The 21,758-nt window shown below is 34.7% G+C and overlaps 1 protein-coding gene across 1 annotated transcript in view; it reads right to left on the bottom strand.

Moving 5' to 3' along the window:
• PTCHD4 (patched domain containing 4) overlaps positions 1 to 21,218 on the bottom strand; it is a 260,638-nt gene extending 239,420 nt beyond the window's left edge. The window contains exon 1 of the mRNA XM_076003306.1: positions 21,072 to 21,218. The gene's annotated coding sequence lies outside the window, so the exon portion shown is untranslated. The remainder of the gene's footprint in view (positions 1 to 21,071) is intronic.
• Positions 21,219 to 21,758: the final 540 nt, after the last annotated feature.

Below are 21,758 nucleotides of genomic sequence, written 5' to 3'. Positions count from 1 at the left end.
ACAGTCAGCAAGGAAATGAGGGCCTCAAGTCTACAACCACAAGGAGCTGCATTTATTAAAAATCTGAGTGAATTTACAAGTGGCATTGTCCCCAGAGCTTCCAGAGAGTAAAACAGCTTTGCTAATACCTTGATTTTGGCCTTGTTCTATTCTGAGCAGAACACTCAGGTGAGCCATGTCATACTCAGACTTCTGACCTACAAAACTGTTAGATAATAAATCGATGTTGTTTTTTAAATGACTAAGTTTGTGGCAATTTGTTATAGTAATGATAAAAAAAAATGCAAAAAACCTCACACATTGGGGGTTTAAATTTAGTACTCTCTACCATCAAAATTGATTGCAAATGTCCATTCTTAATGTGGAATAAGATTTTCTGTATTTCATCTATGAAATGTATTTTAACACAGATAGGTGCTGACAAATACTGATAATAATCTATAAGCATATAATGTAATTGAACATATTCATATCTTGGGAGGCAGCTATATATTCTACTAGATTCTCCTCTTGATATTTGACTTTTAACATGTGACTGCATTGCTGATTAATCACTTTCAATTGAAGGTTACATGGAAACTTCTCAGTTGCACAGATAAATGGATTTTGAGTATGGAAATTTTCTTTGCATTTTCATCATGGTCAGAAAAATGCTTCTGTAACTGTATTTTAACTCAGAATTTTTGTTTAGTGCATTACCAATTTGTGTAAGAATGGCCATCTAGTTAATTGTTTTAACTATCCACAGTACAAGACATATAGAATATTTGATATTACTTCTGATTCAAACACTATCAATTTTTGTTGAAATGACTACTGAAATATACATTTCACATATAAGCATTCTTTTTTAAAAAATGTTCATTAAGAAATATTTGTCAAGTCTACAACAAAATCTAATTTTAAAACTTCCCAGTGTTTGCTAATAATGGTTGAAAGTAGTTTTCATTCAGAAAAAATTTAGTGTGGACCTCAAGCTCAAAATCAGCCAATGGCTAAGGCCACAAGAATGAATGAAATTTACTGTTGACACTACTGGTTCAGTAGCTCATGAGAGATTCAAATATTTACTGCAAAGTACTGCTGATAAATAATATAATGAACAAAAATAGGGTTTAAACACCTTACATTTTCACAAGCTATGTATATGTATTAGAAGTAAATCTTTTTCTGCTTCATGTATTTTACTACCATCAATTGTAAGACGTCTTAACAGATTCTACTTTAGGTAGCATTGAATTAGTTTGTGTCTGCTTTTTTGAAAATATTCTCACCTGTATTTATTTCACACAAGACTATATATAGAGGTTAATTGTCTAGTCACTTTTCTAACAAGTAACAATTGACTAATATTGATAACATCTGTTGACTCATCCAGCCTCAAGAAAAACCACTCATGATCATTTGCCTTTTTCTTTTTTTTTTTTACTGATTATTGATATTGTTCCCATTGTTTTCAAGTCTTTGAAAAACTATGCTAGAAGTTGATAGTCTTATTACATTCTCTGGCTACATTTCTTCAATTGCTGCAATCAGTCATGATGTCATAAAGTTAAGACCAGCAAATAGATTTCCTTGCCTGGCTGATAAGTGAGCTGCTGAGAAATTTAGTTGCAGCCTCAGTTTTGCTTTTTATTTTTGTGAGAAATTCTGTTGTAACGAGATAATTCCATTTAAAATGTTCTACTTTTCTGATTGTTATTTTTCTATGAGTTAGAAATGTGATGAATGCTGAGTATGGTAATGTCAACATTTTATTCTTTTTAGCACAGCTAGCGTATCATTGCTGAAAAATCCAAATATTTTTTCATTTAATTTGATGGTAAAATAATCCACACTCCATTGTACCACAAGACTGCAATATTCAGAGGCTGCTTTATTCTCTTCTTGTTTTGACATGACCTGCAACAGTAATAAAAAAAAAAAAAATCTTCTGGTACAGCAATATTCATGGCACCAGAAAGGTTGTGGAATTATAACTGTGTCCCTGTGATTTACAGTGGACCAAGCATCAGTGCAAAGCAATGAGAGTGCGAATATGATCTGTGTCACAACTACTCAACTCTACGTGGCATGAAAGCAGCCCTAGGCAATGTATAAACAAATAAGCATGGCTGTTTCCAATCAAATTTTAACTATGGATGCTAACATTTGAATTTCATATAATTTTCACATGGCCCAAATTATTATTTTTCTTTTAATTTTACTTCAACAATTTAAAAAGGAAAACACCATCTTTAGCTCATAATGCTTATAAAAACAGATAGTAGTCTGGATTTGGCCAACGAGCTAAAGTTTGCAGACCTTAGCACTAGAAGAATATCCTTTAGAAAAAAAATCAAACCTTTCAAATAAACTTACACCACTAAATGTTTCCCATTCTGTCTTTTCTGATATACCTCAGTGGGAAATTGGATAATGTGTAGGTTAAAATGGAAAGACATATTCATTTATTTCTCAGACCAAGTCTACTCACAAATGAACTACAAATTTTATGTTCTGAGTAGAGGACAGTAGAATGGTGTAAATGAAAAGTGGCATTTGCATTTTTCCCCTTATATTTTCTTATTTTAGTGGAGGAAAAACTTAAGATTAATAAAGTGAGAATATCTGTGAATAAAAACATCGCACATGTAGAGAAAGAAATGGAACATTTCCACCTTGACTCTCTATGATTACTATGATTTTTTTTTATCATCTCACAAATGTTAAAATATGGCCTGGCCTTTTTGTTATTCTTATTCTTTTCTGGAAGAAAAATTAGGAAGAATCCCTTTCCATTAAGTCTTAACTTACTATTTATTCTCAAAATTACCTCCTAAGTACCAAAGAGCTATTTGTTCTGAAGTAGACTTTAAGCAGACATGGAGCAGCCTAGCATTTAAAACACTGAAAGGAGAGCCCAGGGGTCTGTTGCCAACTCCACTCCCATCACCTACCCGTTGATTCTCCCTTCCATCTTACGCCTACGTGTTTATCTATATAGAAATATGACACAGCATTTGTTTCAGGACAGGGCCAGCCACAGCCTAGAAAAATTGTGAAATAGGATTTGATGTCAGTCCTTTTGTGACCGTCTCTCTCTGTTTCCCTCCTCTGATCTACTCAATACCTTCAGCAGTTCCAACACCTAGAGTGTTATATTTAGTACTTGTTGTTTTTTCCCTCATGACACATACTCAGACCAGTGCCTTTATGCTTTTAAGCAATAAAATGACAATTTTGATAAACCAAGTTATCTATTGTGCCATTTATTAATCAAGCAATTATAATGTTAATGATGTTAATTATAATAATTCACATTCATGGGGTCCTTACTAGGAGTCGGGACTTTTGCATACAATGTCTTATTTAATCCTCACAGAAGTCTTGGGTGGGCGGTATTAATTTTATAAGGGTTCTAGATGAATTAATTGAGGTCTCACAACCACTAGATGGCAGAGCCTGGATTCAAATCCAGATCTATCTTGCCTACTTATTTATTCTAAAGAGGAAGCTGATGAGACAAATGAAAAATTCATAACTATCTAAAAAGAATTAGCCTGCTCTTACATGAGCTATCATTTCCTTCAGCTTTCAGTTATGAGTTAGGAAGCTCAGACAAGGGTCAATTGTAATATCTAGGTATCTCCAACCTCAGTGGAACTATTGTATGGTGGCCTAAAAGCAGTAAAATGTCAGATAAAGCATATAATATGCAGAATATATTGACACAAAACAATTAATTTCTCAGTAGGAATATTGTTATTTTACATAGCCCAATTGGATGCAATAAATTTAGAGTATAACTAATAATTATATTTTATTTCAAAAGTCAAAACAAATTTCTGAGTGGGCATGCTAGGTTACAAGGGAACTCAGGATCACAGACCCCTTGCCATTTTTTGTAAGAAGTTTTATAGTATGACATCCAGTGTTTGGCTGATCTGATAAAACAGAAAGCAAAACTCTGCATTTTTTAGATACTGATACCCTTTTAGTGTGCTCTATTTGTAAGGGTGAATCTCCTCAGTAAGATTAATAATTTTTGATTACTAATCAAAATGTTAACAAATATTAATAAATAAAATATTAATAAATAAATGTGTTAATAAATATTAATAAACTATTAATAAATTTGCCTCTCTTAGTAGGGTATAGCAGCTCAACAAATATGTTGATTTTATTTAAGAAAATCTATTTTATGGAAGAAGTTTCAAAATGGTTAAGTGATCTATAGTTTACAATACTTCCTTTCTTCATAAAAACCAATTGACCTTTTTTGGGCTCTGTTTAATGACTACCAATTGATTGAGTGAAAGATGATTATAGAATAGATCAAACAAAAGTTGTGCATGAATTGAACACTCCTAAATTTAGATGATTGTGTAAATGTGAATGTAAGTTATTGAAGGTGATTTGTTTTTGAAAACCTGTGATCTGAAAACCAGTAAAAATCCAGCTAGGTTTAATATATCCTGCAAGAATATCATTAAGCATTTGAGGAACTGAAAGTCTGTGGGTTTAGTACAGTGGAAATATACATTTTTCACAAACTCCAAATTACCTCTCTTTTATCCCAGTAAGTTTTGCCCAAATCTCTGGTTTAAAGAAACATAGATAATCATCACTTTGATGCAAGCTTGCCCATGTTGGAGACAGAGGTATACCAATGTCTTAACAGAGTGAGATCAGTAGTAGCAAAGCCAGAAATTCCCAAAAGACTAATAGCAATTAAATATTTAATAAGAATGATAGCAGAAGAATTTACAATATGCTTATTCTAAGACAGACACAGTTTTAAGAACACTGTAAATATTATTTATTTAATGCTTTCCATAATATTGATCTCTGAGCCTCTGGGAAGTTATGGTCACAGATTAAATGGTCAAATGGGTTTAAACTCTGTCAGTCTGTCTCCGTACAATGAAGAAAAATCACAACTAGCTATACCCACGTAAAACTTTATATTTTAGCGATTTTTAATAGTTGGTGACAACATATGAGCACATTTTAATACATTTAATCATAGTCAACATAATGACAACTAATAATTGCATTCATACAAGATATGCTTGAAGACCAGTTATGAATATTTTGAAAACTAACATAGATTATTGGTTTAATTCTGACACTCATCGATACAACCTCTATTATTGAATTACACTCTTATATATGATTCTGTAGGGCTTTCTGGTTCTTAAATGCAAATCTCCCTAATCAGCTCTTTAAATAGAGTAGATATCTCAAACAGCAGGTTGAGAAAAATCTTTTCATTGTGACAGCATTCAGCGCATTTATCAGTTGCATTTCCAATTCTTATTCTCAAAGTCATGAACTGCAATCTTATGTTTCCCATATTGATTACAGCTTGTTAATTGTTCACATTCCGCACTACCATGTAATTAGTTTGCCTCTTTTTTCATTTCTATTTGCTCTTCTCTTTCTTTAATATTCTCCATCTGCCTTCTTTGATAGAGGTTTATTTTGGTTGAGGAGTCAATTTGATTGTATTTTTTAATGTTTATCACTACTTTTCTACAGTTTATCAGAGACATTTCACCAATTTCAGCCTTTATTACTGAATATGGACTTTAGTATATATTGTTTTTTAATATATTAACCTTTGATTTAGTTAATTTGGAATCTATACTACTATAAAATTTTATTATTGCCTGTTTAAAGTTTAGAGTAGGTGATACATTTAATGTTAGAAATTCCAAACTTAATTATGAAAAGTATTAAGTAAATATGCATTCAGAAATGCATACAATTCTTATAGTCACTATCTACTATCTTTTGTGTCCATCTTTATTAATGAACAATTGTCATTTTTGCATGACCATTGGATATTGGTCTGGAAAAAAGGTGATTCTCTGAGAAGCTTATGAAAACATGGCTTCTTCACAGAAAATAGCTGCTATCTACTGGGAATTTTACTTAAGTAAAACACAGTTTATATTGTCTTTAATCCTCACAGCAATGCTGTCAAGCAGATATTTTGGTGCCATTTTGTAGGAGGCTCATGGAAGTCATCCTGCCAATATCCGTGGCATAATTTGAACTGAGCTCTGCCTGTCTCCAAAGCCTGATTTTCCTACACTAGGTTGGAAAAAAATCTCAGAAGAGGAGGAATCACTTTTCCATGAGAAAGTCAGGCTGCCAAGGGCTGCTGAATGCCCCTTGCATGAGACTGGCTACTCAATAAGGCAGACAATAAATCATAATGTAGAATGAGCATTGGTAGGCAGCTGGAATCCATAAATGTTCAAATCACTAAAAGAAGTCATGTGCAATATTCATCAACTGTCTCACTTCAGTCTTGAGTTGATTGCTTCATTCTTGACAGAAGTAAAGTCACAATAGTGTGTTCAGCCATCCTTTAAAAAAGCACACTCCCACAGTATTTTTAAATATAGACAATTTTTCACAACTTTAATTTACAGCAAAGTTTTCAGGTACACATTTATAAACAATTAGATGGCATAACCACTTTTTTTATTACATTTTCCTTGAAAATCTTACAGTAAGTTATTTCTGATAGTGCCTGTGTTAGGAAAGCTTACCATCTCTTGGGTCAATGATCTCTAACAGCAAAGTCAATCTGAGCAAAATTATCATAACTTAGAATAACTGAGGTGAAGGAGAATATAGATAAATAAAATCTTTATATTTTAGCACATTTTAGTTATTTTAACCTTTTAAGATTTTCATAGCTCTTACTCTCCTTAACCTAAAACAAAAGCGCTATTATTTTCATTATTCAATATCTGGTGAAGGCAACAATAAATAATGAAATTATACAAGGCACGTTTGTAGTTTAGAGCAGTGGTACTCAATCAGTTAGTCATCAGGAAGCTTGTGAGATTCTCAGGCTCCACCCCAGACTTTCTGAATCAGAATCTCCATAACAATTCTAGGGTAGGACCCTGCAATATATGTTGTTAGAAGTTTCCTAGGTGATTATGAAGCGAACTAAAGTTTGAGAAGCATTGTTGTAAAGCACTGCTACTTAATATGAGGTCTTCAGACTGGCAGCATCAGCATCACCTGAGTACACAAACTTGGACCACACCCCAGGCCTATTGAGGCAGAAATTATATTTTCTAAGTACACACACCAAATAAAAACCTAGGTAAGATCTTACAGGACAATTAACTCTAACATATTCCATACATCTGTCTCCTGTCCTAAAATTGGTAATGTTCATCTACCCTGAACAAAAATGATTCTCTGAGTTCAATGGTTTTAATTCTAACTTTTTCATTCCATATGTGAAAAATTAAGCCTAGAGAGGAATTAAAATAGGAATCCACTGATGGGCTAAGTCTATGGGCCATAGTTCTTTATTATGCCCACATGGTGTGGCGGAATTCATACTAGCTCTTGCCGTGTTGGTACCCTACATCTCCACCACTGGCTTTGCCACGTGCTAGATTATACATTTTACCTTGTGGGCTAAAACGCTGAAGCCTTCTGTCAACACACAGCTAGGGGATTCATTACATACACCTCCATAAGTCAGTATGGAGAGGTATTAAAATAAGAGAATATTAAGATAATAAGCTGCAGTGAAAGAACCACTGGATATGAGTCACAGGCCTGCTATTCAGTCCTGGAAAAACTATGTATTAATTGCCATGTTTGATAGTCTGTTGACTATGCTATGGCAAACTGGGAAAAACTAAATTGCTAATTTATAAGCAGTCCTGAAATCCAAATCAATGATTAGGCAATCATTTTAGCTACATAGGTAGCCAAGATAGGGGCCTCAGAAACATTTGCATCGATGGGGCAGAAAGAGGCAAGGAAAGGTTCAGCATAAAGAGAAGTCGTTGGCGATACACTATGCAGGCAGATGCCCAAGGGTACAAACTCTGCTCTTCCTTGGCATGGGAACTGGCCTTAGTAAGGCCACCAATGGAATGTTCTTTCATAAATTCTCTGTGAGCACCAGTGTTTGCATGTACATGTTATCACCTATCATGTTATCATGTACCATGATGTTTGAGTTAGGAATGCGTGTGCTCTCCACTCCCCATGATTTATGGCTCCACTTGTCGAATGCTTGTTATCCGTGTCCCCTTTCTGGGGCTGTGTTGGGCACAGGCAGTGCTGGGGATGCCACTGACAGCAGCTCTCCCCAGGCACAACAGATTTCCCTGGCATGCTTCACTAGATAAAAATAGTTTTTGGCACTAGCATAAAGCCTTTCATCCTTGAGACTTAAATTATTTTAAAAACATTAATTCTTACAGAATTCCTGCAAGGCATCTATTACAGAGTCACAGATTTATGGAAACTTGGAGATAAAAGAAACTTTAGAGATTATATACTTCAAATCTTTTCATTTTTATTTATTATTTTATTTTATTTTGAGACAGTCTCACTATGTTGCCCAGGCTAGAGTGCCGTGGTGTCAGCCTAGCTCACAGCAACCTCAAACTCCTGGGCTCAAGCAATCCTTCTGCCACAGCCTCCCAAGTAGCTGGGACTACAGGCATGCGCCACCATGCCCGGCTAATTTTTTAAATATATTTTAGTTGGTCAATTAATTTTCTTTCTATTTTTAGTAGAGACAGGGTCTCGCTCTTGCTCAGGCTGATTTCGAACTCCTGCATTAAGCCATCCACCTACTTCGGCCTCCCAGAGCGCTAGGATTACAGGTGTGAGCCACTGCACCTGTCTCCAAATCTTTTCATTTTTCTGGTGAAGAATTAAAGTCGTAAAAGTGAAGTGACTTGCCCAAGCAGTTCTCTTTTTAAAAGTGTAAATTCAAGACAATTAGGCAAATCACTGCAAGTTATAGGATGCATTTTTAATTATTATAGAAATTAAACTTTAAATTTTATTTCTTAGCCTTGGATGTAAGTTCACTTTATCTTTTCTGCAGGCAGAACTAAGATTTGGGAGAATGTGCAGAGGTGGATTGGTAAAATGGATGCATCAATAATGGGTGATAATTTAAAGTAGACCGAAGTAGTGTATCATTGAGCAGAAGACACAATGTTACTCCTACTCACTTGATTTCCAAGGATGGGATGGAAGAAATTGCTAGAAAAGAATCTTTATTAAATCTGACAACCTCTCCTCCCATTTTAAATCCTAGATGCAATTAATTACCTTTTACAACTTTGTTACTCTTTTTTCTCACCTTCATATATTAATCATCTATCAAAAAGTGGGAGGAAAAGAAGGACGACCATGAGTAAGGATGATGGGAAGCTCAACACAGAAGCTTTCGCATCTGTTTGGAGAAGGGAGAATAATATTTATTAACCATCCCATGGGTGCAAGGCATTTTCAAAGACTCGAAGCCGCCATTTGAAAGCTTGCAAGCAGCAGGAAAATAGCCTTATGCATACTGTCCCTTACCACAAATTAATGGGGCTAAATGTGTTATGGTGGTGTAAAGGACATGCCGTGGGAGCATGTGGAAAGGAGATATGCATTTAAAACAGATGAGTTAGGGAAGATTCAGAAAGCAATTCCAAGCGAGTCTACAAAAAATGGTTGGCAAAAATAAGGCTGAAAGGGAAACAGCATTGCAGATAAAAAGAAATATATTCTACCCAAAGCATCATTTCCTTTCTTTCCCCTTAAAGACAAAGACAAATAGAAGAAAGTTCCAGGAAGGAATGACAGTATTATGGTGCAGCCAAAGGACTAATTTGTGAAGAAATAATGCCAGGAAATGAAGATATGAATCATGACCAGTGACAATGAGAAGTTTCCACTTGAGGGGACTTATTTGCAGTATTTGGGGAGAATTTTCTGCCGAGTTGGGGGATAAAGAAAGGAAAGTTAGAGTCATATTACAGAGAAAATGAAAATATATTGAGACCAATTAGAAGACAAGGAAGTCAGCAAAGCTTCCACTGAATGCTGTGTAATACAATCAACTAAGAACAGCATTCACAGACAGAAGACGTATGGACCTGACCAAGTCATAAAATGAATTTCCCTCTCTAAATTCTTGGGGCTAGCTTTTCAAATCTTCTTTTGCAAGAAACATGATTGAATCTAGAAATATATATCTCAAAGCCAACACAATGAAAGAACTCTGATTGATGGCTTAAGGATATGAGGAAGAGTTAGGGTAATATGATAAATATGAGTTGATGGTGTAGTATTTTAAGGTAACAGATAAATATGGTGTCTCCTCCTTGAAATCATAGCAGGTGACAGCAAGAAGTGACTCTAGGGACTATTACTGATATGTACAACAGAATAGATGAGTCTCAAGATAATTATAGTGAGTAAAACAAAGCTAACCTCCCCCCCAAAAGTACATATTATATGATTTTATTTATATAAAACTCCAGAAAAAGCAAACTAATCTATAGGGGCAGAAAAAAATATCAAGTTTCTTAGAGATGGGGGGGCTGGGTAGGGTAGATTATATAGAGGCATGGGAAACTTTGGGGGATTATGGACTTGTTATCTTAATGTGTTGATAGTTTCATAGAGATATATGTGTCAAGACTTACCAAATTGTATGCTTCATATACATGTATTTTCTTGCATGCATACTTCAATAAATTTTTTTTTAAATATGGACATCAGAAAATCTATTTGCACCAAGAATATATAATAATATTAACAAAAACATCCCAGTATAACACCTAAGAAAATACACCTATCTGACACAGAATATCTCTTCTTTCTGTAGAAAAGGAAAGCTTATTCCATAGTGATTTTTCAATAGAGATACATCTCTATGAAACATAGAATACGATTGAAATTCATTGGTAGAGTGGGAAAGGCCTTGTATCTGTTGTCAGGATGTCTGTTATCTAAACCCAGATATGGCTTTGATTTACTCAGTGATTTTGGAACCTAATCTCATATTATCACCTGAAAAATGGGAATTAAAGTATCTAGGTCATACTTCACAGGCTTAACGGAAAAAATCCTTAGAAATATTTAGAATGTTTTTGCTAGTACTGTGCAAGTCTTTGGGGAATCAAAGATGAATGGGAAGTGGTCCCTTCTCTCTGGAAGTCTGTGTTAGATAGATAGATAGACAAATCAATTATAAAATAACCTAAATTTTATGATAATGTTATGAACAGAATACAGTAGAGTGCAGAGGAATAAGGAATTAATTATCTGAGGGTACAGGAAGTGACATTTCAATTAATTGTTGAAGAAGAAATAGTTTAGCAGATGGAGAAAGGAGTACAGAAATTGAATAGGGAAGACCTGCAAAAGCAGAGGCACATAAGAGGACACAGTACGTGGAGTTGTCTTGAAATTCAGTGTGCTTGGAGAAGAGGTGGGAGGCAGTTGAAAGATAAATCTGAAGACAGTTTGGGGCCATATTGTGATGGGCCTTGTATGCTACTCAGGGGAATTTAAACATAAGGGAACCACAAGAATTTCTAAATATTAAAGCATATAATCAATATAAAACTAGGATAAATATACAGTGCATTAGAAAGGTAAAAAATGAATACATTAAAATAATCAACATAAATAGAATTCATTGATTAAATATTTGACTTTTACAACTGACAATTTTGGAGTTATATAAACAAAAATTGATACAGGAGTAAAACCAAAAATATCCATAATTTTATTTCCTGTGAAAATGGTGATTTTTTTGCAATGTTAATATAGATAAATTTATGACAACTAGTTAAGTCATGATTATACTACTTTGTTATTTAAAAGTTTATCCTCTGGGTGGCTGAGGAGATAGAATCACTTGAGGCCAATAGTTCAAGACCAGCCTGGGCAACATAGCAAGACCTTATTTCTACAAAAATTTTAAAAAAATATCCAAGTGTGGCCCATGCACCTGTAGTCCTAGCTACTTAGGAGGCTGAAGTGGGAGGATTGCTTGAACCCAGGAGTTCAAGGTTACAGTGAGCTATGGTTGCACCATTGCACTCCAACCTAAACAACAAAGTGAGACCCTGTTTCTAAAACCAAACAAACAAATAAAAAAAATAAAAATGTTTAATATTAGTGTATTACCATGGGTCAAAGATTCTTTGCTTAGAAAAATATTAACTAAATTTAGCTTCTTTTTAGGAAATAAAGTCTTATAAAATTTAAATGGCCTTGAGGAAAAATGCAAGCCCAGTTTTAAAAGTAATGATTATCAATGGCTTTTTATCAAGAATATAACTTACTAAAGAAGAATAAAATAATCGACAAATATTTTTTAATGTGTGCTGTAGAAACCTTTTATGTGGATGAATGCCTTTTCCTGAATGGAGTCGGTTGGTGTCTTTGTTTAGCCTTGAAATTTCTAAATATCCAATACTATACCTATTTTCTTAGTGACCTAAGTCATTGTTGATGGTCCAGTATGGACTTTGGTGTTGGGAAGATTAGAGCCTAGCACAGACCATGAGAGTTACTTGCTGGGTAATTTTATGCAAGTTATTTGGTTTAACACTTAATTTCTTCATTGTTAAAGTAGAATACTAATAGTATTCAAATCATAGGGTTGTTGGAATGTTTGCATTAAGCAGTTATTCTAAAATGCATAGCATAGTATTTGACATACAGTAAACTCTCAAAAAATTAGATATTGTTATCATTCTTGTTATCTGGATGTGTTGGGGCTGAAAAGATCTATGTGGGACCAATTGTCCTGGATCCATGTGGCCCTGTGATGAATGGGGAAAGCATCACATTGGGAATCAAGAAATCTGGTTCTTGAAACGGCCCTGATATTCATGAGTCATGTGGCCTTGAAGTGGTAATATAAAAACTCTGGTTTTTAGCTTTTTCCATCTATGAAATGAGAGAGCTCTACCATTCATTGGATTTCAAAAATGTGTTTTGGTAGAGTCTTAGAAATTCAGGGATTTTCCCGGTTGATCTTCATTGAATGAGATAAGAGGGGAAGATAGAGAGAGAGAACACAACTATCTCTACCTTTGCTTCAACCAGAATATACTAATTTATGTTTTAGTGTTGAATCACCCAGAAGGATTTTTGCTTTACGTTTGAAAACCACTAGGTTTCACAATGTCTAAGGTTCCATTAGAGCTCCATAGTTGAAGTACTTCTAAGATCCGAATCATTAACAAAATCCAAAAATCTTTCATGAATATAATCATGCTAAAGATGGAAATAATTGCATTTATATTGTTATGATGGGGAAATTCATATTTATGAGAAATTTAATGTTTAACAGTTTTATGTTACTTATTTTAATCCTTATAAAAATCTTATAAAAGAGGCACATAAGTCCCATCTGAAAGAAAAAGGAACTGAAACTCAAGAAGTTTAAATCACGCCATAGATAAATAATACCTTTGGGATTTAAATGCAAATGTAGCCAACTCCAAATAGCATGCTCATTTCTTTACAATTAACAAGTCACTAATGGAAAGGTCAATAATAGAGTAAGAAGTATTTCAAGATGCCATCCAACCTGCCTCTATAAAGCCCACCATGGGTCTTTGAATTGTTGAATTCAACAAATTTTACTGACCAACTATGCTGTATCCAGCAGCTTAGAAATGAGTGGGACAGAGCCCCTGCCCTCTGAGGGCTTATAATCTAGCCAAGAAGAAAGGTCCTTAATAGGAACCTATTACAAGATCAAACAAGGGCCAGGGTATAGGATAGATTTGCTAGTTCAGTCCCTCTGTATCACAGCTCACCCTTCTGTATATATGTGAAATAGAATGAGTCTGACTAAGCCCTGCAGCAGTAATGAGAGGGTACAAATGTCCATCAGTATCAATTTCAGAAGGAGAAGGTAGTAGAAGTCAGAGAATAGGTTACTTTAATCATTTAAGTTCTGATTAGTAGCTGAGTTCCTATACATTATCTGTCAGGTCTCATGGCCTCAGTAAGAACAGCCCATATCACTTTTTAAGGTTGCCAGCCACAATCACCCAAACAGACATTCTCAGACATCAGGAAAAGTCCAGGAGCAAAACACCACTGAAGATATCTTCAAGTATCATTATAGTCATGGTTTCCCAACACAAAACAATTGCAACAAGAACTGAAGTTCAAATGCAAGGCACAAAATAGCAAACACAGGAGCTACTTTACCTTCAAAGAAAAAAGTGAAAACTCAGAATAAATGGATGGAGGAAAGTGACTGGAATTTCATGATCATGAAATTGGTGTTTACCTTGTCATAATTATGGCTATATGTGATAATATCTATTGCTATTTGGTGCTTGCGGAAAGAGAATGATCTTTTCAACAGAAATTCTTTCTGGATCTTATTAACTCTAGAGATGTTCCCATCCTATTTAAGTGGCTATGTGTAGAAGAATATTCAAACAATGGAAATAAGAATTTCCATCAAATCTAAGCTACAGTTAAATATTGAAAGTAAAATGAAGTATTATTCCATAAAATGGAGCCATTGAAATTGCTCCTCATACTGCATGTTGTATCTTACATTCTTTCTGGAGACCTACATACCTAGACACAGATTCCTTGCAATGACAAGCTCAGAGGCTCTATAGCAATTTGCTTCCTATTAAATAACATTTCAGCTATTTTTGCCTGGAATTGGTATGACAAAGAAGCTTATTTATCTTCCTTTCATTTGAGAAGCTGCTTCCTTCCTGGCAGTAATGAGGTTGGCATAGCTGATGCGGACCTGATCCAGATTACTAATGTGCACTTGGAGAGGGCTTTTCAAACTGCAGGATCTCTGGAGAGTGGTCGCCAGCCTGCATAATTCCCATCCTTAAAGGGACACCTGCTTCCAGGGTCAGCAGTTGTGAGGATGGATGGGCAGGTGGTAAGGACCTTCGAAGAAGCAGGCCTTCTAGACACTTCGGGAATTCCTACTCTTTTAGAACTTGGTATCACGGCTATGTGCTCTTTCTGCTTCACAGGGGTAACTCAGATCTGTTTATTTCTTTTCCCCTCCATCCCCTGGGTACAAGAGTTAATTCCACAGGATGACAGCAACATGAGATGCATATGAGAGGCAGGTTAGCTGAAAAGGAAAACCTTTGGCGTGAAAATGTAGAAAATAAATCCTAAGCACAATCTCTGCCAGTTATCTTAGAACTGATGGGATGGGGGGAATAACATTCAACTTTCAGCCATTTTTTTTCCTTCACTATCTTACAAGCAATGTACTTGTGGATTTACAGCAAAGGGGATATAATTATGATATGTGGTTTCAGATGTAGAATCTCTAAGGTTACCCTTTTTCTCCTCACTGCATGTCTGATGCAAACCCCTTGGCCCCCTGAGCTTTTAAGCTATGCTGTCAATAGAGCTTCATGAATTAGATATTCTGATACAGAACTTAAAATATAATTTGTTTATTCATAGACTTAATATGCTCCAGAGTTTTTAGGTACATGTTTACTATGCAAACAGATATCTACCATAAGTAGATTTTCTTCTAACAACCTCATTGGAAATTCACCATAAGCAATTTCTGTTACTAACCATATTAATGAAGCTCAATACCACATGCTGGGTTGATAATCTTCAATAGCAAGTTAAATCCAGACAAAATTATTATTATTGAGACTTAATGGGACAGGATGAGCATAGTTAAAACAAATAAGTGTTGATATATAACATATAAAATTGAAAACAAACTGAACCTTCTGCACTCAGGTGATATCAGCGTGGCAATGGATGAGGGAATGCAAAAACATGCTAATGCTTCTGTTGCATTTGGAATTGGATACAGATACAGAAAAAAGTCAAGATATAAGTAGAAAAATCAACTCAAATATGTATTGTTATTGTCATATAAGTCACTGGGTAATAAATACAGATTTTAAAATGTCTAAACTAGTAGAGAATATTAGATTGACCCAGAATCATTGAGGCCTACTGGAAATATAATGGCTTTCTTTGCATCGTAATTCTTTCTTTGTCCTTCCATTAACACAATCTCTTTTTCCAGTCATGGTGACCCGACTCCCAAGCAACAATTATTGGTCTAACACAGTCAAAACTGGGTACATCGGAATCCTTTCCTGCAATTTTGTCTTACTGAGGAAGAGATGAAAAGGATTCTTAATGTCCCCCTTAAGATTAAGAGTTATAAGAATATGAGCCTAAAGCCATCATTATTCAAGGAGGAACTATATAAAGAAGAAGGATGAGAAAATGATGCTTTTCTTGCTTCGGCCTACACAGAAACACACATGTACATTTTTTCTCATATTATTTTGAGTCATACATCTAACACTTGGAATAGAGAACCTGACTAAAAGTTTAAGAATAGAACAAATTAGGTAACAAGATTACCTGGTAAATTAAGAACCTAAAGTATTTTATCATATTTAAGTTCCATTTTATCAAACAATTTAAAAAAAATAATAAAATAAATAAATAATACATCAAAAATAATCAAAATAAATATGAAGGTTTAAATTTCTCTATGAGAGAGAGAGAGAGAGCATTGGATTGAAAACAAATGTTAAACAGAGAAAACCAGAATAAGAACAAATAGACAACTCAAACATTACTTAAATGCTATTTTCAAGATACATATCCCAAACAAAATGACATAAAGTTTAAAAATGCAGGATGAAATAAAACACTAAACAAAATTTATTTTTAAAAATGGGTGTGGCAAGATCAATATAAGAAAAATATATGATTCTATGTGAAGATTATTTATTTGAATAAAGAGGTCTATTACAACACAAGGTCCATTTTACCAGAAACTTATAAAACAGTCAGGAGCCTTTATTCTCCTAGCTGCATCACTTTAAAATAAGCAAAGCGAGGCTAATGCAACATGTAAGGACTAGTAAAGACAACCATAATGAGAGATGTTCACACTTTCTCCAGAAATCATCAGATCAAGTTGATAGGACCATTATGTGAACAAACATGACTCATGGGATGTAGTCATAAAGCCACTCTGTTTTTGCTTCTCAATGTCCTTTTACAATTACTCGGTGAGGTTATTTCTTCCGCTTTTCCCTGCTCTGGTATACTGGGTAACCTCATGATTCACCATAAATGAATAATTCCTGTTTACAGTAATGTATCAGAGTCTAGCCATTAAAATGCCTCATCCTCTGTCCTCATCAAAAACTATAACCTTGATTTCAGGCATCTCCTCCTTTTCCCTGGTAGGTCCTACTGTGGGCAAATGTCTAAGGAAGGGAGGCTGGTTGGCTTCCTCTCTTTTTCCTCCCCTAGTTTTTTTATTCTTTCTCTCTTGCTGGCTAACTGAGTCTTCTGAATAGCTGGGGCAGGTGGATAGAGGGATTGGGGGAGAGGTAATGCTGTCTTCCTGTAAAGATCTGGTCCATGGCAATTTTATGTCGTTTTCCCAACAAACTTTGGAAGAACAGTCTCCAACTAAACTTCAGGTTATGACTCTGTGGCCACAGGAACCACTGCAGGTGGGATGCTGCGCTTTAGCTTCAGTCTAGACCAAGACCCCAGTCTACTCTACTGTCCCTCTAACTGCAGGGCACACAGGTTTAACCCCTAGTCATCAGACCAGATCTCCTTTCCAGTAATGTGGGGTGGAGCCAGCTCACTCCCCCCTCTTCTTTCTTGTGGGAGAGGGAGCGTGGTTGTGGCCACAGCAGGATTCAAGCTAGAGAAATGCTCTGCAACAATTTCTACAAATGCAACTCTTGACCCTTTAATATCCTAGATGTAAATGAAGGACTTAAGAGTTACCTAATGATTCACAAATATCTCCTTTGAAAATTATTCATTGCACGTTTGTCACTTCCCCCTGAGAGGTAGCTTCTAGTGTTCTGAGTTTCAGACCAAACTTCCATTTTAATGTCATCGTAATATATAAGTGGAGATGGAAAGTATTTGGAAAACTATTTATTTTCTTATTCTCCCTCCCTCCAAGTTGGTTCTCAGAGAAACAATTATAGTCTTAAGTGCATTTATTAGATAATGAAAAAAGCATATAAGAGAATAAGCCTTTAATTTGAGATGATAGAAAATAATTCTAAGAACAAAGAGAAATAGAGTAAACAATGATAAATCTAGGGTTCATGATACAGAGAAAAACAACAACAAAAGACTAAAAGGTGGATCTTTTGGAAAATATGCATGAATAAGATATAAAAAGTGCTAGCAAGTCTGATTAATGGGAAAAAAAAGAATTCATTAATAATCAACAGAAAAAAAGAAACAGGATATAATTATAGATGGTAAGGAAGTAAAACGAAGAAGATAATACTATGTGCAAATTTATACCAACATATTAATATTTGAAAATCTAAATAAAATAACCATTTTCTACGACAATATAAGTGACAAAATGACTGAAAACCAAGTAAAATACCCTCATAGACTAAACAAATTTAAAAATTAAAAATATTCAAAGTTTTGCTTTAAATGACATCTGCTTATCTTCTGAGTTTAAATTGTCATGTAAGGAACTTAAAAGTTGCGTAATAATGTCTTTTGTTCAAGCAGTTTCTAAGTAAAGAATGAATATAAAAGTTCCCTTATTCATCACAATGCCACTATAACACCAGTAATACAGACTATAATAAAATCCTAACAATAGCCCAATGTTATATGTGAACATAAATACAATTTTAAAATCAGCACATTAAGTCCTTTATTGTATTAAAAAGACTATTATAACATAACCAAGTATTTATCCTAGGACTGCAAATATTATTTATCATTAAAAAGTTTCCTTTAGTAAGACTTGAAACTATAAAACACATAGAAGAAAATATAAGACCTGGGGAATGATTTTTTGGATATCACACCAAAAGCTCAGGCAACAAAAGCAAAAATAAACAAGTGGGAGTACATAAACTATTAATAAAAAGCTTTTTTACAGTAAAGGAAACAACAAAATGAAAAGGCAGCCAGCCTACAGGTTGGGAAAAAATATTCATAATATTTTGGATCATATATCTGGCAAGTGATTAGTATCCAAAATATATAAGAAACTCACATTGCTCATTAGCAAAAAATAAAAACAAAAACAAAAAACCCAAAATGGGCAAAGTGCCTAAACAGACATTTTTTTCCCAAAGAAGGTATACAAATGACCAGCAAGTTTGTAAAAAAGTTCTCAACATCACTAATCATCAGGGAAATGCAAATCAAAACTACAATTAGGTATCATTTCACACCTGTTAGGGTGGTTATTATCAATAAAAGCAAGAGATAAGAGTTGTTGAGAGTGTGGGAGAGAGGGAATGCTTGTACAGCACTTTTGGGAATGTAAACTGGTACAGCCATTATGGAAAATGACATGGAGTTCTATTTTTCCTCAAAAATTAAAAATAGAACTACCATATGATCCAGCACTGAGTGTACATCCAAAGGAAATGAAGTCAGTATGTTGAAGAAATATCTGCACTTCCATGTCTACTGCAGGATTATTTATAATAGCTAAGACATGGAACCAACTTAAGTGTCTGTTGACAGATGAATGGATCTTTACAAACGTGGTTGTGTATGTATATAACATCAATATTATTCAGCCTTAAAAAGATGGAGATCCTGACATTTACGACAGCATGGATGAATCTGGGGGAACATTATGCTAAATGAAATAAGCCAGTCACTGAGAGAAAAATACTGCATAATCTCACTTATATGCAGAATTTTAAAAAATAGAATATACATGAAACAGAGAGTCAAATAGTGGTTACCAGGGCTGAGGTGGGAGGGGGAAATGTAGGTCAAAGGATACAAAGATGTAGTTATATAAAGATGAATAATCCTAGCGATCTAATGTACAGCATGAGTACTATAGTTAACAATAGTGTATTGTATAGTGGACATTTTCAGAGGGTAGAGTTTAGGTGCTCTCACCACCCACACACACACAGAAGTTAAGGTGATAGATAACACTAATTAACTTTACTGTAGAAATCATTTCACTATGTGTATGCATATAAAACATACTGTTGTATAACTTAAATATATACAATAAGAACAATGTCTTTTAGTGTATAATAAAAGCGGTATTTCAAATAATAGGTGGGGAATATGAAGGAAAGACTTCGCATTCAGTAAATATGGGTAACAATTGGATATCTAGATGGGAAGAATTAATGTTATAATTATAGCCCTTATCATATACAAAAAGAATTCTATGTAAGTTCAATATCGACATCTAGAAGTTGTTCACAGAATTGGCAGGAAAAAAAAAAAAAAGGAGGCTATTTTGATTCCTCTGGGATAGAAAATGGCCTCCTAACTTGCTATAAGCCCAGAGGCCATAAAAGTAACGATTAAGAACTATGAATTTTAAAATGAGAGCTATCTTAAAATAAAAAGACAAGCACTTGATTGGAAGAAAATATTTGTACAAACATAAAATCAAAAATCTATCTTGTTTCTAGATGAATAGGTAATGGAGAAAATATAACATACAGAAGATTCCTAACCATAGTTTATTTAAAAAATGTTAATACAAGAATAGACAAGCAACCCAATAAACAGCTGAGCAAACAATATGACAGGCAAGGCATAAGTAGAAATATTAATTGTGAATAAATATGAAAGGGCATGCTCAATCTCACAGGTAATTAGAAGAAAACATATTAAAACAATGGTGTGCCATTTCCTGTTTGGATGATTGGGGAACAATGAAGTAATAGTGAGTAATTACAAGGGTCTGGGGAAATCTGCACTCTTATTGGTGAGTATGTGAATTGAGGCAGGTTTTTGGAGAGTTATCTTACTGAATCAAAAATGCCTTTATTTCGATTCAGTAGCTTCATGTCTAGAATCACATGTGGTCACAAAGAAGGATGGTCAAGAAAATTTATTTCGGCATTGTTGATAAATAGCAAAAAAAGAAAAAATGGGGTACAATATATAATGTTCCATCATTAAAAGATGATTTAAAAAGTTTGAGCTATTGATTTATTTCACGAGGCACTATATGGAAAGCACTTAAAACAATGTTGGCACCTGTTAAGAACTATATAAATGTTAGTTTGTTTTCCCCTCGGCCTTTAATTGTAAGCTCTTTGAAAGCAGTACATTTGTCTGCTTGATTCGCTGTTATATCCCCTGGGCCTGGCACACAGTAGCTAGTCAGTAAAAATTTTTAGAATGGCCCTTGTATGCATGCAACGTTTCTTATTCTGTGACTGCCCCTCTATATCTGTTCTCTGCCCTGCTCTGAGTCCTGGCAGGCTGACCTGGGGTTCCCTCACCCTCTGGCTTTCTGTTTGGATTGGCCCAGAAAGGCGCAAACAGGTTTGGAGAGTGAGAGGGTATTCTGGTATTTCTCTCTGCTACTTCTCTGCCATCCTGTGGTTGGTAGGAGCTGGATCCCTCTACCTATGGCCAGGCTTCCCACTGGGTAGGTCTGGGCAAGCCTCCCACTGCCATAGCTTTCACTGGGTTCCAGTAACAAAGAACATTCTCTCCCTGTTTCCTCAGCCCGACAGGTGGTAATTGCTTTTTTCTGTTGCTAGTACACGCTGTTTCACCTTCCCTTACTGGTTCCCTTAATCCTGCCTACATGTTTCCTGTTAGAATCACAAGTGATATACAAACTGTGTAATACTATGTGGCTATTAAATAGCGTGATGCAGAACCCTATATGTATTGACATGAAAACAATCCCACAATAAATGCATTTGCTTTTAAAAAGCCCCCCCCCAAAATAAACATATGTATCATTTCTCCATCATACTCAAGATTTGCCATGATTTAGTTCAATGTTATTTCCAGCATTTAGATATTTCACATTCATAGTGCACTATAATTAAAAAAAATTTGAATGCATACTACATATGTAGAACAATACATAATACATGAACAACTCATTGGTTTATAAACAGCTCAAACTGTCGAAACATATGCACGAGTGATAATCCTGGACAACCTATGCCATT

The sequence above is a fragment of the Microcebus murinus genome, chromosome 5 (assembly GCF_040939455.1).
Source record: "Microcebus murinus isolate Inina chromosome 5, M.murinus_Inina_mat1.0, whole genome shotgun sequence".
Lineage (NCBI taxonomy): Eukaryota > Metazoa > Chordata > Mammalia > Primates > Cheirogaleidae > Microcebus > Microcebus murinus.
This window is presented reverse-complemented; position numbering and strand designations above follow the sequence as displayed.